Below are 18,620 nucleotides of genomic sequence, written 5' to 3'. Positions count from 1 at the left end.
ATGCTATTACTATCCATGAGTTTCTTGATGTTTGTGGTTAATTGATTTATATATTTGGGAGCACCATATTTGGCGTATAAATGTTTACAATTGTTACGTCTTCTTGGTCTATAGACCCCTTGATTATAGACCCCTTGATTATGATATAATCCCTTTCTGCATCCCTTGATACAGTCTTTATTTTAAAGTCTAGATTGTCTGATATAAGTATGGCTACTCTGGCTTTCTTTTGTTGACCGTTAGCATGATAGATGTTTCTCCATCCCCTTATTTTCAATCTGTAGGTGTCTTTAGGTCTAAAGTGGGTCTCTTGTAAACAGCGTATAGATGGTTCTTGTTTTCTCATCCATTCTGTTACCCTATGTCTTTTGACTGAAGCATTGAGTCCATTGATGTTTAGAGTGAGTAGTGAAAGATATTAATTTATTGCCATTATAATGCTTGTAGAGTTGGAGTTTCTGGTGGTGTTCTCTGTCCCTTTCTAATCTTTGTTGCTTTTGATTATATATATATATATATATATGTATATATATATATATATATATATTCATCTTTTGTCCCCTCAGAGAGTTCCCCTTAATATTTCTTGCAGGGCTGATTAGTGGTCACAAACTCCTTTAATTTTTGTTTGTCTAGGAAACTTTTATTTCTCCTTCTATTTTGAATGTCAGCCTTTCTGGATAAGGAATTCTTGGCTGCATATTTTTCTGATTCAGCACACTGAATATATCCCACCACTTCTTTCTGGCCTGCCAGGTTTCTGTGGATAGGTCTGCTGCAAACCTGATCTGTTTTCCCTTGTAGGTTAGGGACATTTTTTTCCCTTGCTGCTTTCATGGTTCTCTCCTTGTGTGAGTATTTTGTGAATTTGACTATGATATGCCTTGTTGGTGGTCGGTTTTTGTTCCATCTAATGGCGTTCCTCTGTGCTTCCTGGATTTTGATGTCTGTGTTTTTTTCCCAGGTTAGGAAAGTTTTCTGGTATGATTTGCTCACATAACCCTTCTATCCCTATTTCTCTCTTCCTCCTCTGGAACCCCTATGATTCTGATGTTGTTCCTTTTTAATGAGTCACTGATTTCTCTAATTCTTAAATTGTGCTCTTTTGCCTTAATCTCCCTCTTTTTCTCTCCTTCATTATTCTCTATAAGTTTGTCCTCTATATCGCTGATTCTCTGTTCTGCCCCATCCATCCTTGCCACCGCTGCATCCATCTGTGATTGCAGTTCAGTTATAGCATTTTAAATTTCATTCTGGCTATTTTTTACTTCTTTTATCTCTGCAGAAAGGTATTCTAATCTACTTTTGACTCTAGCTAGTATTCTTATTATAGTGATTCTAAATTCTGGTTCAGACATCTTGCTTGTGTCTGTGTTGGTTAAATCCCTGGCTCTCGTTTCTTCGTGCTCTTTCTTTTGCACTGTATTCCTTCGTTTTGTCATTTTGAAGGGAGAAAAAGAATTAATGAGGTAGAAAAATTGAAATTAAAAAAATTAAAATTAAAAAAATATTAAAATTAAAAGTTAAAAACACATCCACACAAAAATTGAATAGATGATGCTAGATCCTAGGTGTGTTTTGGTCTGGATGTAGAAAGGGGTTTGACAGATTAGAGAAACAAACAAACAAAAAAAAAGGGGGGAGAGAAAAAAAAGGAAATTGTTTGAGAATTTGAAAAAATGAATATATTAAAGTAGACTAAAATATACAAAAGTAGAGAATATAGTAGAAAAATTATAGAAAAATATGTTTAATAAAAATTGAAAAGAAATACGAATTTTTTTCTGTTTTCTGTATTTAAGAAAAAAAGAAAAGAATCAAAACAGGGAAAAAAAGATAAAAAAAGAAAAAAGGAAAAGACAAAAAAGAAATCACTTGAAAATTTGAAAAAGTGAATACACTATAGTAGACTGAAATAAAATGATGGGAGTAAGATAGAATTTGAAAAAAAAATAAATAAAAGCAAAAAAATAGTAATATAAATTAAATAAAAATATTTTTAAAAGAGATTGAAAGTAAAAATGAAGTTTTTCTCTTTCTGCATTCAAGAAAAAGAAAAGAAATGAAAAATAGAAAAAAAGAAAAAAAGGAAATTGTTTGAAAATTTGAAAATGTGAGTACGCAGAAGTAGAAAAAAATAAAATGATGGAAGTAAAGTAGAATTTGAAAAAATATACACAAAAGTACAAATTATAGTAATACAAATTAAAGACAGATATTTTTAATAAAAATTGAAAATAAAAATGAGTTTTTTCTCTTTCTGTATTCAAGAAAAAGAAAACAATTGTAAAAGAGAAAAGGAGAAAGAGAAAAAAATCGAATAGATGAACCTGCTAACAGATTGAAGTAGGACTGAAATTGCTTTGTTTTCCCAGTCCATGTAGCTCTTTATAATAGTCCATAGATTAAACAGGCAGTGAGTTTTGTGTTCTTGAAGAGCAAAGATGGCCCAGTTGGGCAGGGCTTGGTGTAACAGCTCTGCTCTCCCCTTTATGGCGCTGCTAGCCTACTGGGGTGGATTGTTGAGGTGCTCCTTGGTGCGCACATGCATGCACGGGAGCAGTGAAAAAATGGCGCCACCCAGCCACCCAGTCTGTTCTCCAGGATCAGCAGTTGCACACCGGTCCTCCATCTTCAGCTCTTGTCCACTCCCCGCTTTTCCACTCTCTGTGACCAGGCCCCAGGCAGTACCTCTCTCCCAAGTTTTGTCTCAGATGCGGCTGTTTTCTCCAGCCCCTTACTTCCAAAGAACTGTGGCTTTGACCTGCTCCACCCCTCTGCAGGAGAGTCTCACTGAGCAATGGCTGAATGAGCAATGGACGAATGTTGGCTGCACCCAGGAACACCCGCTGGACCCTGCTGTTGCCGGTGCCCCGAGACTGCGGCCAGGTGCCAGCCAGCCCCCCCAAAAAATCATGAGATAGTGTAGCCTCAGTGTTTCAGGAACCATGGAAAATCACAACATACATCTGACACCAAGTTTCACCCTCAACAACCTTGCCCCAGCACCAGCGAATGTGGCTGCCTTCTGGCATCTGCTGGGACAGGTAGCTTCAACAGTCTCTACCAAATGTCCTTCCAGCAGTGGAACCCCTTTTCCTTGTGTGGCCTGAGAGCCTCCCAGACCCCACTCTGTTCCTGGGGATTCACCTTTCCCACCAGAGCAGCACCAGTTATCGAGCTGCGGAGTTTCAGCTTTTACGCTCCCCTTATTTACAGTCTTAATGGAATTTAAATCCTCTCCTTTCTCCTTTCTCCCTTTTTAGTTTAGTCCCTGTGGCTGTTTCCAATTTTCCACTTTCTCTCCAGCTGCTTTTTGGGAGGGGTGCTTTTCCCGTATGCTCCCCCCGTCCCCAGTCTCCATCTTCTCTCTGCCCGCAAAAGCGGTTCCCTACCTTTTGGGGCTTCTTGCTCCCCAAGTTCAGCTCTTAGTGACATGTACCTGCTGAATTCTGTGGTTCAGGTTGTGCAGATTTTTGTGTTAATCTTCCAATCAGTTTTCTAGGTGTTTAGTGTTGGTCTGGCTATATTTCACGGATGTGAGACACACACAAACCTTCCATGATGTTCCTCCATCTTGGTTCCTCCCCTGGTCACCCTTTTTAAATGACCATGTTCTATTTGACAGATAGTGAAAGTAGTGGTACAACTTAGATGTAAATTTTTCTAGTCTAATGCACTACAATAAGATATGTATTGTTCAATAGACATTGAATGAATACTGTAACTATAAAGGTAACCAGAAAATGAAAGAGTCAGTGTAGACTAATGTTAGTAAAATAAGCATAAACTGATTGACATGATCCCCAAATTCTCCAGGACTAATTTGCTCAGTTTGCCTGGATGTTCTTAAAGGGAGTAGTTAAGACCCAATAAAGTGTTTTTGTTTGTTTGTTTGTAGCTTGTGTCCCAGTGATAAGGAAAGAGAAGAAAAATTTAACTTAATTATATTAATTTGCCTTATTTTTTAAAAACGTAGTCATTTCTTGTCTGAATGTTGTTAAAATTCAGAACTCAATATAAGGTTTAGTTAGAGACAGAATATGACACAAATTCAAGGGAATGAGAAAAGAAATTGGGATATGGAGAAATACAATGCTTTCTAAGGGTGACCATGTAAGTATTATAATTTTATATATCACAGTAAAAATGTTTGCAAAAACATGTCTTTCAATTTGAAAAGAAATAATACCTAATCCCTAAATAGTGTTTAGGAATTTTAATTAACATTGAGGCAGAGTAAACTACCTGATGAATCTGTTGTGACCACTTGGATTAAATGCCAACAGTAACAGTTAGAATGTAAAACCATAGGTAACAATTATAATTAAAGGGTGAGTAAAAATGCCACGTATCTAGAGTTATTAATCACTACCATTAAAAAATGTATATGGTAGATACTCCAAAAGTGCTTTGATATCTGGGTTCACCTCAATCCCTACCTAATCACTTAACACTCCTAAGCAAAGGACCATTTAACCAGCTTTGCATTTGACTGGACTGATATTGAATAGCTTGTATGTAATTTTCAATTTGGCTGAACACCAAAAGTGATTCATTCATTCTAGCTCATATAGTGTCCCATGCATTCAATTTCTTAAAGAAATTCAAATAAAAGAGAGTAGAGAGCAGATATTCATTTCTCAGTAGGTTGTAGTAATGTTTGTTGTTGTTATTGTTTTACTCTGAAGTGGCAGCTATGTTTTCATTTAACAGAAATACTGGTGACATGCTTTTGTGAGGTATAATGAGACTTTGTGAGCTATGATAGAAATTCCTTGCAAAAAACAATTGTTTCACTTCCTTTAAAAAGATACACGTTCTAGTCTAGTCATAAAATTCCATTAAGTCCTGGCTATTTTCTGTAGATATGAGTGTGTACAGAAAAGATGAACCTGAACTCCCTGAAGATCTTTTCAAAAAATCCAGATAAGTTAACAGTTTTATTTTTAATCTAAACTGCAGATTTGTTTAGTAATTGTAGCATTTTTCCCTGGGTTGTCTGGTGCCAGATTTCAAAATTATAAGAGAATTATCCCACTCTAAAAACAACAATTTAATCCAAACCATGTTTCCTTCAGATTTCCATGTTAAAATAAGCCATACATAGATACATACATGTATGTGTGTGTGTGTGTGTGTGTGTGTGTGTGTGTATATATATATATATATATATACATTTATTATGTCACTCAAATATCTTGATTAACATTTATTTAAAAATACAAAATAATGTGGGGTGCATTTGTGGCTCAGTCAGTTGAACGTTCCACTTCAGCTCAGGTCATGATCTCACAGTTCATGAGTTCGAGCCACCATTGGGCTCACTCATGAACTGTGAGATCATGACCTGAGCTGTGTCAGTGCAGAGCCCACTTTGGATCTTCTGCCCCCCCCCGCCCCTCCCTGGTTTGTGCTCTTCTCTCTCTCTCTCTCTCTCTCTCAAAAATAAAAAAAAAACAATAAAAAATACAAACTAATGGAAAATTAAAATATAAATGATGAATGTCACTTGATTTTTAGAGAACTATAGATATAGTATATAGCATTCTTAGCTAAGCACAGAACTTGGCAATGTTTGAAGTAAGTAGCAATAAATGTAGCATAAATGCCTCTGAAAATTAATTTACCTGCACAATGTTCCTCAGAAGCTTCTTGAGTGTCCAGCAGTGGGCTAGGCACTGAGAAGAGCAAGAAAAATTACAAATATTGTGAAAAAACTAGGGATTGGGGAAAAAAGTGATTGGAAATCAAGAGATCTTGGGGCACCAGGGTGGTTCAGTCAGTTAAGTGTCTGAAACGTTTTCAGCTCAGGTCATGATCTAAAGGTAGTGAGATCGAGGCCCATGTCAAGTCCCACATCAAGCCCTGTGTCATGCCTCATGTTGAGTCCTGAGAGTTGAGAGTCAGTGTTCGTGCTGGGCATGGAACCTGCTTAAGATTCTCTTTCTCTTTTTCTCTCCACCTCTCCCCAATGGTACTGTCTCTCTCTCTCAAAAAAAAAAAAAAAAGATACAGATTCTAGTCTTATTATAGTCTTCTCTGGACCTCAATTTTCTCAACGTGTATAAAAAGAGGAAAAGTGACATGATGACCTGAGAATTTTTATAGACCTAAAGTCCTATGGCTGTGACTCAAGAGAAGTAGAAGACATTGATTCCTAACCCAGGCATATAAAGCTATTCTAGAGAAGACTGACAAACATGAAGCTATTAGTGAACTATTTAAAAGACACATGAACAAGTGCTAGATAATACAGAATATAATGTAAGAGGTGTCAAATAATGAAATTCAACCAAGTAAATTTAAAGATCTAATGGGCTTTATTAAATTTCTCATAAATCAGCAAGTAGAGAAACATTCTCAGGAGTTGTTCAAAATGGAAGGTTTTTATAGAAGAAGGGTGGGGACAAGGAAGTTATTAGCAAAAAAAGAAAAAGAAAAAAAAAAGAATTGTTTCAGATGAAGCTGTTTGCTAGGGGGAAAAAGCAAGGTGTCTTATTATACAAATTACCTCACCTTTCTTTGGGAGATAGAGAAAACCCAGTGACAGATTCTTTAGTGCTGATAGAAAGAAAAATTTTTCTTGACTGTTTAATGCCAGATTTCTGGTGAAGGTTGAAACTGAAATTAGATTAGGTGTTAAGCCCTAGTTTGGGAACTTAGTCCAAGTGACACCATTTTGAGCTTGCAGTCTTCTTTTTTTCACAGATGTTAAGTAAGACTGATAATCAATAATGTGGTGGGAAGACTTTTTGGAGGATGAGTCTATATTTTGAATGTTGCAGGTTGAGTAGAGAAGAACAGAAACTGGCTAAAACAAACCAGAGAGCAACATATACTTACACCTTAAAACTTAAACTATTATTAGAGTGGCCTAGTCACTTAAATCAGTCTACAAGAAATGAAATCAATGTTCAGTGTTTTGAAAGAGGACTAAAGTATTTTGGACACTTTGGAAATATGTAGCATCACTTGCTATTGGTGTTTCTCTTTAATACAAATAACACCTACTTTTTGCCTTCTAGAACCTATTTTCTAGCAATTCTTGAAGTTATAGGTAATTATTCTGAAAATAGAATAAAAGAAAACACTAGGTTATTTATACAAGGTGAAGATACCAAATATTTAGTGAAGGATAAATTATAATTTCAATACATATAACAAGATTCTTAAATGTAGATGTGCATGATACTTTTTGCATAAATAATTAAATTTTATAAATTTTTTTAATACAATTGGTAGAGACCAATAAAAGTGTGGCAAATAGCTAGAGTGAAACTTTCTATGTTAAGTATAATTTAAGAGTATATTTTACATCCATTTGATCATTTTTAAATGTTTTCGTCATTATTTCCACGTGGAAAGGTATCCACTGCCCTTTTACATTGCTTCATGACTAAATTGTTTGTATTTTTTTTTCTGGATGTTTCTTATCTTTTTTTTTTTAATTTTTTTAACGTTTATTTATTTTTGAGACAGAGACAGAGCATGAACGGGGGAGGGTCAGAGAGAGGGAGACACAGAATCTGAAACAGGCTCCAGGCTCTGAGCTGTCAGCACAGAGCCCGACGCGGGGCTTGAACTCACGGACCGCGAGACCATGACCTGAGCCGAAGTCGGCGGCTTAACCGACTGAGCCACCCAGGCGCCCCTGGATGTTTCTTATCTTTTTGAATAGAGAGTGAGTTTTATTTTTTACTTATTTTTATTTTATTTTTTATTTTTATTTTATTTTTTATGTATTTTTATTTTTATATTTTATTTTTATTTTTTATTTTTATTCATCATACTGATGATAAATTTATTGCATAAAAATGTAAAGCTTTCATAGAGAAAAATATTGTAAAAAAAGATAAATGATTAATGACAATTTAGGTAATATATTTCATAACGTGCATGGCAAATAGGTTAAGATCCTTAACATACAAAGAACCCTTACAAGTTAATATTTAAGAAAAGATGATCAACTCCAAAGAAGAAGCAGCATAAATGATATATTAGAGTTCTCTTAGAAAAATAATGGATAAGTTCTGGTATATACTATATAAAAGGATACTATACAGCAATTAAAATGAGCCATGAGGAAATATATACAAGGCTTTCCAGCTTGGAGCTTTTATGGACAGTGCTCCCCTGTCTCTTGGTTCACACAGCAACTCCACTCCTCGGTCATTACTGAAGAGAATTATCATAGGATATCTTCATACTCAATTTTGGCAGATAATGCCAGATTATTTTCCAAAAATAATTATACCACAAACAGTAAAAGAGAGTTCCACCTGCTACACATCCATTTGTCAATTGTACATACTATAAATATTTTTCCACACTCTGTGAAAGAACAGGAGGTCTGAATCTAAATGTAGTCAAATTTATCAATCGGGGGTGCTATTTAAGAAATCTGTCCATGACCCTCCTATAAGTTTTATTGTTTGCTGTTCATAGAGCTTTAATTTATTTGAAACTGATTTTTTTTTGTTATAGTGTGATAAAGGGGTCAAATTTCAATTATTTTTTAAATAGCTTTCTTTTTTCTAAAGTTTGTTTATTTATTTTAGTAATCTCTACACCCAATCATTGGGAGGCTTAAAGTGACAACCCTGAAATCAAGAGTTGCATGCTCTACTGACTGAGCCAGCTAAGAGTTGCCTTTTCTTCTTAATGAAATATGTTCCCTAGGATGCTTATGAATTAAAATATAAAAATACTGACTTATTTTTATAATTACAAGCAGGACAGAAACGACTATTGAAGAGATGACTGATTTTATGACATACAGTCATGTGATACTTTCCAATTAACTTTTATTGACTCAATATAGCTTTGTGTATATGGATACTCTTTGATTTTGCTATTAAGGAAAGAAAGAAAAACTAAGAGATAATTTTGCTACCCACTACAGGTTGCCTTATTCAGCGAATGTCAAAATTGATAACTCCCAAATACTCAACAATTTCTAGCACTAAGTCAGTCACTTTTGTTATTTTTCTTTATAAAGATGTACAATTACATGAATAAATAATTCAGTTTCCATAGAATTGACATGAAAGTCTGTATATATTATTGAGTCACAAACCACATGACTATGTGAAGGTATGTTAGGACTCTTGTGATTTAATTTTGAACTCTACCTTTATAAAATGACCCATCTTGGTGGTGAGGAATTGGTTTATCTTTAGGAGCTATGGGCATAAAATCATATTCCTGGGGCACACTCTTCAGGGGCTTTTCAGGCCAAGAACACAGGGTCAATCTTGTCTAGAGGCAAAGAGAGACATCCTCTTGTTGGACAAACTAGTGTTTCTCCTTAAACCTTATATCAAAAGAAGTACACAAGGGAGTCCCTCTAATGATGCAGTTTCCCTAATAATTAATAGTCAACAATTACTGCAAGTTTTATGGCATTATAGCATTTAGTTGATTACCATTTCTTTTGTTGTTGTTGAATACATTTGACATGTAACATTGTATAAGTTTAAGGTATGTGACATTTTACTTTGATATTGTAATACATAAAATATATATTTTGCATTTGTATATTTGTTATACATAATATATATGATTGTCATTATAGTATACTTATCACATTACATAATTATAGTACAATATTATCTATATTCAGTATAGCGTGCAAAGATTTCTATGGCTTATTTACTACTTGTTACAAGTTTGTATCCTTAAATACCATCAATCTCAACCCCCTCCAACCCTTTGGTAACCACCATTTTACTCTCTCTCTCTCTTTTTTTAAAGGTTTCGCTTTTTTAGATTTCACATATAAGTGATATTGTACAGTACTTGTCTTTCTTTGATTTATCATGCTTAGCATGATGTGTTCAGGGTCCATCCATGTTTTTACAAATGACAGTATATACCCCTTTCTCATGGCTGAGTAATATTTCATTATGTATAAGTGCCACATCTTTGTTACCTATTTATTCATTGATGGGCATTTGGGTTATTTCCATATCTTGGCTATTGTAAATAGTGCTGTAGTAAACATGAGAGTGCATATATTATGTCAAAATCCTATTTTCATCTTTTTGGATATATACCCAGAAGTGGAATTGCTGGAACATATGATAGATCTATTTTTAATTTTTTTGAGAAGCCTCCCTATTGTTCTCCATAGTGGTTAAACAAATTTATGATCCTACCAACAATGTGTATGTACTTTTTTTAAAAGGCCCACACCTGTTGCCTCATCTTGATAATAGCCATTCTAACAGGTGTGGGGTGATATCACATTGTGGTTTTGATTTTGTTGTTGTTGTTATTGTTGTTTAGTTTTTAGTTCATATTCATAAACTTAGCTCTGCAATCCAGCTAGACTTGGAGGGGAATAAAGAAACTATTGAACCTATAGAACTGCAGTGAGAGCACAAAGATTATAGGATATTTCAAGCAGATGGGGGTGAAAGGGTGCTCTCCTGAGCTACAGAAGGAATGGTTGTGGAGGTAAAACACAAGTCAAATTTATTAGAGTTGTCTATAATCAGCAATAGTGATCTTCTTGCTGGTCTTGCCATTCCTGGACCCAAAGTGTTTCATGGCTTCCACTATATTCATGCCCTCTTTCACCTTGCCAAAGATCACATGCTTATCGTTCAACCACTCAGTCTTGTCAGTGCAGATGAAAAACTGGGAATCATTTGTGTTGGTTTCAGCGTTTGCCAAGTATAGATGCCATGGCCTGTATGCTTCAGGATGAAATTCTCATCATCAAATTTCTCACCGTAGATGGACTTGCAGCCAGTGCCATTATGGCATGTAAAGTCACCATTCTGACACATAAATCTTGGAATAGTCCTGTGAAAGCAGGAATCTATAAACAAATCCTTTCTCTCCAGTGCTCAGAGCATGAAAGTTTTATGTTGTCTTTGGAAATTTGTCCTCAGCTCAAAGAAGACACAGTCCAAGGGCTTGCTCACCATAAGGAGGTCAAAGAACACAGTGGGAGTGAGCATGGCTGGATGGCGCAGGGAGCTCCAGGGTGGTGGGCATCTGCAAGGCCTCATTGTTGTTTTGATTTTCATCTTCCTGATGATGAATGATGTTGAGCATCGTTTCACATGCTTGTTGGACATTTTGATGTCCTCTTTGGAAAAATGTCTATTTAGTTCTTCTGCCCATTTTTTCCTTGGATTGTTTGTTATTTGTTATTAAGTTGTATGAGTTCTTTATATATTTTGGATATTAGTTCCTTATCCAATGTATGGTTTGCAAGAACTTCCTTCCATTCTGTAGGTTGTCTTTTTGTTTTTGACTGTTTCTTTTTTTGTGCAGAAGCTTTTGAGTCTGATATAATCATTTTTTTTTTAATTTAGCCATTTCTTGATATGGAAGAATTAATGTGATTTTTACCTAAAGCTTTGTTTGCCAGGAATAAAAACGAAGCAAAATAAAAAATTTACAAAAATCTATGTAAGTTATGATATGCACAATTTGACTAAGATTTGAATCAATAGTCAAATGTTTAATTTATGAATGCATGACAAATTTCAAATTTTTAGTAAATAAATGCTCTTATGCTGGATGTCTAACAGAAATCTTTTGTAAACTCATTATAGCTATGGTAAGCCTGTTTCAGAAATAAACCAAAACATTTTTTGTTTGCTTGTACTTTTTTTTTTTTAAGGAAGATGTTACCTTAGGTTCTAAAAATGAATTATGAAACATGCCTAAAATCAAGAAAACCAGAAAGTAAAATTTTGAACATGGCATTTGTCTCAAATTAGAATTTTTGTTTTTCATAATATATTGCCTTAGACAAGAAAACTGGGTTTGGGAGTAGATAACAATAGGAATGGGCTGAACTGAAATAAATAATCCACCCTTAGGGCATCCTTAGGGCCTACCTCCCTTAGTGAATTTGCTATTTAAAAGCAAACAATTTAGATGGAAGCCAGATTCCGGGTCCAGAGTTGGCGGTTTTAGGCGGCCAAGGTGCAGCACACAGTGCGGGGGCCTATGGGGAGGGGCAAGCTCCTGGCATGCTCCTGAGGAGGGAGGTTTGGGGTCTGCTGGGGGTGGCGCGTGGCCAGTGTGGGGGTGGCAGTAGTGTCAGGTGTTGGTGAGCACAGCGACCAGGTTCCAAGTGGCTGCAGATGGCCTGGGCTGCAGGGCCCTGGGTGGCTGCTGCCACCACTGCTGATCTTGGGCGCAGAAGGGTGAGGGTGCCTGCCGCTGGAGGGGGTGCCACTTGCCAAGGTCGCCTGACCTCCGTGAGCTGACAGCTTCCTGCCGTATTTGTCTCCTCACTAGATTATGAGGTCCCTGAAAAAAGGAATAGTGAAAAAAAAAAGAAAAAGAAAAAAGGAATAGTGTTTTACTCATCTTTATAAGTCCCAGTGTCTAGCACAGTTACTGGTACATAGTTTAAGCTGAATATTGGGACTTGGCCACTGCTTCACCACGGTCTGATACTAGTAATAACCACAGTGGAAGGTCACAGTTACAAGTAACTTTCTCTAGTGCCAAACCAAATAGAAAAAAGAACTTATTTGGAACAGCAATATATACAGAAGTAGTTGTAGATGGAGAAATTAAGAAAACAGAAAAATCCAGTAGTTCTTCTAATCCAAAATAGGATGAACAGCTAACTATAAATGTGATCCCATAGATTACATTGGGATTTTGAGTTTGAAGTCATTATACTTTAAAGGCAGACACTTTATTAGGAAGAGCAACAATTGATCTGAAACAAGCTCTGTTAATACACAATGGAAAATTGGAGAGAGTGAAAGAACAATTAAATCTTTCTTCAAAAAACAAGAATGGCACACTGCAAACTGGTGAATTATTAGTTGTGCTTGATGGACTGGCAATTGCGCAAGAAAATCTAATAAAGTGCAGCTCATCTCCAACCACAGAAGTACAGAAAAGTGGTGATGCCTTACATGAAAATGAAGATGCTTTGTTACAGAAACAGGCTGGAACGCTGGCAGACAAACCAAGCGGCACTCAGAGATCTTGGTGGATTGGAGATTTATTTAATACCGGAGGGATCAGAGAAGACCGTTTCTCCAAAGATCTGAGCTCCAAATGCGAGCAGAAAGGGTAATTTATAGTTATCAGCCTCCATATTTGTGTGTGTGTTGGGGGGAGGGGTTGCATGCACAGCAAACAAAGAAAGAAGAACCTGGAGGACGGGTCTATAAGCTAGAGGCCAAAGTTTGTTTTAGCCCAATCAGCCATCTTTGGTGTACTTTATCACTTCTCCAACATTACCCCACTTTGATGCCTTAAAAAAAAAACTTTTAGTAGGCATCACCTTTCAGTTTTACAGGTTGGTACTCTCGGAAGACTAAGATATATGCAGTAGTTTGGTGAGCAACAGTGTTTTCAATAAAACGTGCCATGGCATTCAGCATACAGGGGCCAATGGATACAAGTAAAATTATGGAGAGGAGGGGCCCCGCCAGGGCAGGAAGCCAGGATGCCAAATCCATGAGATTCCATCCTTTCCATTGACTGATACTTTCCTGTTGTCTACCTTGATTTTTTTCCTTGAGTTCCTTAACCTTAGTTGTAACTATTCCTGAATGGTTTACAAAATAGCAACATTCCTCCCCCAGAAAGATGCAAGTCCCTCCTTTTTCTGAAGTGAGGAGGTCGAGGGCTTGCCTATTTTGGAGGGTCACTGCTGCCAGAGAGTTTATTTGGCTTTGTAAGGTTACCAGAGAATCTGCCACCCATTCCATGTCTTCATTTAGCTCTTGAGATAGTCTATGGTATAGTCCTACGGATGAACCTATGCCCCCTATTCCTGTTCCTATTCCTGTCACAATTCATGCTCTAATCAGAACGGGTAGCAAGACTGCCCATTTAGACCAGGACTTGGGGCTAAAGGCTGTTGGCAGCTGATATTCAGTGTATATGGATATTTCTGGGGTTAGGAAGATGGAATAACATATCTGAGTCCTGTTGGCCTCTAAGCATTGGTAGGCCAATTTAAAACACAGATAGAACACCCCATGGGTTGAACATAGGGTTGTATTCCTCTTTAAGGTTATATTTCTTCTACATAGAGAGGTACCGTTCACACCTTCAGGGACTGTACAGATTAGATTGTCGGGATTTGTGAGACTGACCCCAGTGGCCAGGGGTCCAATTAAGACAGAAGTGTTGGTTTTGAGATTTTCAGGAGCTTCCCAGGCCAAAGGGATGGGGGTGGCTAAGTAAGCCCTCTGGCTGAGGGGCAAGCACCTCCAGCAGGTTTGGGTGTGATTATCTATTTTATGGAGGACTTGTAGAATAGTGTTGGCCTAACACTGGAATGGGGAATTGGTAAGCATATGATTGAGGGCTTAAAGGCTTAAACCCTGGTAGGCTGCCAGGGGAGTGGTCAAATTTATGGCTTATATTACCCTGTCCTGGGTATCCTTTATAACATTTTCAGGACCCTTTCATCCTTCCCCCATCTGAGATCCCCCATTGAGGAAGGTAAGTGTAGCAAGCTCCCTTCTCTCTTTGGAGGCACTTGTTGTGACATGGGTTACTGACATTTTGGGTTATCTCCTCAGTCCAATACTTAGTCCTTAGGGCACTGGGTGACTTACAGAGAATGGGTGCTTTTCCCTTGTAGCAATCTTTGTGGAGGGAGGTGAAGGCACTGAATGCCCTCAACCCCCTTATTGTCATATAACAATCCTGGGGGCAAAGTGGGTAAGCAGCAGTTGTGAGGGTGAGAGCAGTTATCATAATATACAGGCAATACTTAAAATTCCTCCCATCCAAATGAGGTATGTGAGACCTGGCATGTATCTTTAGTCCAATGTCCAGCTTGTTGTTGCAGTCTCTATCAGCCCAACAGCAAGAAGTAAGATCAGGGCTATGACACCAGTAAGGGGCAAGGGCTGGCAAAGTTGCATCCAAACCCTTGGGTTCGGTCCATATGTTGATTCCTCAATCTTCTGCCTTGGGCAGGCCAGCCAGCTTCCAGGGTGTGGCTGGAGCAGGGCTGGAGATCTCAGGGGCCAGTGTCTTATTGAGGGTCAGTTTAAGCGGGTTGAGTGGATATAGATCACTTCGCCAGGTTGAGGGTTACTCTGAGTTAGCCTTCTTAGCTCTGGAGTGATGGACCCATGGGGTGATAACTGAAACTGAATCCTCTGTTTGGTTGTATGTCTGTAAAGTCCACCTCCAAGTCTTCAAAAGAATCGGGTTTATGGGAACTGTCAGATCAGGTTTAGAGAATATATGGTTTGCATATTTAGAGAGCCATCTTGTTTTCCAGTTGTTGAAATAATCGTATGCCCATGGGGTCTTATTATTATCCCCATAGAATAACAAACACAGAAGATTGCTTATACATAAAATATTGTGACAATTTTCTGAAGTTTACCTAAAGTATCTAGTTTAGGCAAACAACAAACATTTAAAGGCAATCATAACTAGAATTTAACAACCATAACAGTTCATTGTTGAAACATAGTTGTTCTCTCTAAAACCCACCCTTTCCAGAGATAGCCAAATTGAGACCAGTGCATTTGTAGAACAAATCCAGTCTTAACAAATCTAGCCTAATTATTTACATAAGCTCAGCAAGAATAGCGATTGATCATGAGGATCTCTTAAAGTTTGCTTTGTTGGAAACTTTTATGAGGAATCTCCGGGTTGAACTTTTAGTAGCCTCTCCAAGCCAGAAGCCTGTATTTGCCATCAGACAGACCTGAAATACCTGTAGAATTGGGTGAATTACTCTTCATGAGGTCCCCAAGATATCCTGAGGTTCCTGCATCTGCCAGGAAGTTGCCTTCCTTACTTACCTGGGGAGGCTGCTGGGAACTCTGCAAGCAAGGCACCAAGCCAACATTTCCAAGCGGTTTTATGGCTCCATGTTTTATAAAGCCAACCCTAATTCATTAAAGCTGTCTGGTCATATCTGAGTCTATGAATGTCATCCTCAAATATGACATTCCAGTCAAATCCTTGGTAAAATAACCAGTATTTCCAAATGATGACATGTTATAAGATGAACAGATTCTCATTGAAGTTATGCAAACAATTGTAATTGCCAGGAAAGAAAGAATACTCTGAGAGTTTTGAATTTCAGGTGAGTTATGTAGAGAGAAAAGATAAATTCTTCAGTATACAAATGCATACTTTATGACATTTTTTTAGTATCATACATATCTTAAGAGAAAATTTCCTTAATCTGGAAGAGGAAATATTAGAGAACCAGCAATATTTTCAACACGAATCACAAAACAGTAATCTTCCTGAGTTTGTTTAATCCAATGTTCCTAAATCTTGTTCAATTTGAATACAGCTTTTTATTTCTGGAAATTTTTACCCATTTTAGTATTAATCTTAAAGATGCTGAATACCTGTATTTATCCCCAAAGTCCTTTTTATAAATCTCCTGGAAGAAGAAACACATTTTGTGAGAGAATAAGAACAATGATAAATGACAAAATATCAGAAATAGACATCATTAAAGATCTGATGAGACTTCATTATGATGCAATTGACACATTCCGTTATTTCTGTGACACATAACATCTCAAGTAATCAGAATATTAAGTGATGACCTTATACCAAAACATTAAATCTTTAGAAATTGCATATAGATTTGGGCAGTTACAGCATTTACCTGTGTAATACAATCTAAGGTTTACCATTGTATGGCAGTACTTTTCCAAGTAACTTAGCATCCCAAATAACAGGGCCTAATTGGTCAAGAAGTCTTCATTTACCATTTAAACCCTGAGAAGTTTGTGAAAACACCAGAAGTCCTAAGTGCATCCTAAATAGGATTACAGATCATTACAAATCTTACAATTTTATATATTCAACCAAAGTGGCAAAAAATATCCCAAAGGTGAATGTATAGCATTATACAGTTGTTATCAAAACCTAACTCCTTTAACATTGAGAAATTTTAACTAAGTAATCAAAGACCTGATAGAGATGAGACCTAAAACTTTGATTTTCCTGGAGGATAGACCTTTGTTTGCATTGCCCTATCAAGAGCAGATCAACAGTTCAAGAAAACTTTGCCATTTGAGCAGAGAGAAAGGCAGGATTTCAACTTTATACTAGTGTACTTTTAAGATTCCATTCATCTTAACCTTCTACAACTTTCTTTTGCTTTTAAACTTTGTCCCAAAGCCTTTTCTTTCCAAATAACCTGTCTCATTTAGGACAAAATTGCTTTCTTCTACCCTCAACGAAACCTTATTTCCATTCCTTATATCTTTCTTATACGCCTCCTATTTTCCTACATACAGAGTTGCTTTCTTTATTTTCATCAGTCTTAAGTACATTTGGCAGAATTTTAACTCTTAGGAAACCTTAGTCTCCAATTGAAGACTTAGTAAACAAGTGAGAGGTGTTTACATCAGAATATTTTTAGATGGTATATTCATGAACCAATTAAGTACAAAGCATGATTTGCAATAAGTCCGAATAGCCTTAATTTCTCAGCAATAAGAAGTTCAAAACACAACCTATGTTCAATAATCAAAGCTTTAGTATTCCATCCTATTTGGAAAGTTTCAGGTTACCAAGGACCTTGAAAGTTATCTTAGCAATTACCCATGAAAACTTTGAGACAGGCAAAATTAACTATCATTAACAAATTGCAACAGAGATAACATGAGCTTATTTGACCTTTGTCGATAACTTTAAAGACAGGTCCAATAAACTTAAATTAGTTTAAACATTGAATATGTTTCACCTGTGTACCCCTAAAACTCAATCAATTTTTCCCCATTGTCAATTTTCATTTGGGGCACCAGTGGAGATATCTGAAGTGGGTGGTCCAATGGGGGGGGTGCATTTTGCTCCTTGACTTGGAGGGTGGGAGGAGGAAGCAATCGTGCCTGAGACACTGAGGATGGTATAGAACCACACCCAAGTTGGTGCAGAAACATGAGGGGAGAGAGGAAGGCCAGAAGCAGCAACTGCTTGGGAATATTCCTTAAAGTCCCTGTCCTGAGGTAGACTAACCACAGTTGGCTCCAATTATAGCTGTTAACCTGGCAAGTGAGGGAGAATCCCTTAAACAGTGGAACAGGGAGAGATAGTCAGTGTCCCTTTTTAGTCTGGTTCTATCTCGGCTAGACCAATAAGGTCCCCTTCTCAAGGTTCCTCCTGATCAGCTGGGTTTTTGGGACTTTCACTTGTTGGTACACTTATTCTTTTTAATGTCCTTTCCCCTTGCAGTAGGTTCATTGACCCTTGCTAAGGAGGTTCTGGGTCTCCCCCTTGCTGCTGGGCATATTTATGCTTTCTCAGCTCCCTGCTCTGATCCCCCTGAGAGCCTCTTGATACCAGTGGATGTGGACTGGCATCTGAAGAGTGCCTGTGCCTGGCCGAGGACACAATCTGGTAGCCAGGCCTTGTGGGTGAGGGTTCTCTGGCCTGGAAGGGGAGGAGAAATGGGCACTGCCAGGGCAGCGCAGTGCCCTGGCTGTGGTAGAGGCGGTGGTGGCAGTAGGGAGTCTGCCTGGTTGGGGGGGGGGGTAGTTTCAAGCTCAGGGGAGGTGGGAGGGAGCCTAAAGAGTCATGAAGAGGGGAACATTAGGGGAACGGTGGGTTGCTTCTTTGGCTCCCTGGGTGAGTCTCAGGATAAAGCAGCTAAAACCTTTGCCTGTTTCTCCTTGCTCTGT

The 18,620-nt window shown here is 37.5% G+C and overlaps 1 pseudogene; it reads right to left on the bottom strand.

Annotated features, from left to right (window-relative positions):
* Window positions 1-10,467: 10,467 nt before the first annotated feature.
* On the bottom strand, window positions 10,468-10,970 carry LOC125931815 (peptidyl-prolyl cis-trans isomerase A-like; annotated as a pseudogene).
* Window positions 10,971-18,620: the final 7,650 nt, after the last annotated feature.

Source organism: Panthera uncia, chromosome X (assembly GCF_023721935.1).
Source record: "Panthera uncia isolate 11264 chromosome X, Puncia_PCG_1.0, whole genome shotgun sequence".
Taxonomy (NCBI): Eukaryota; Metazoa; Chordata; class Mammalia; order Carnivora; family Felidae; genus Panthera; species Panthera uncia.
This window is presented reverse-complemented; position numbering and strand designations above follow the sequence as displayed.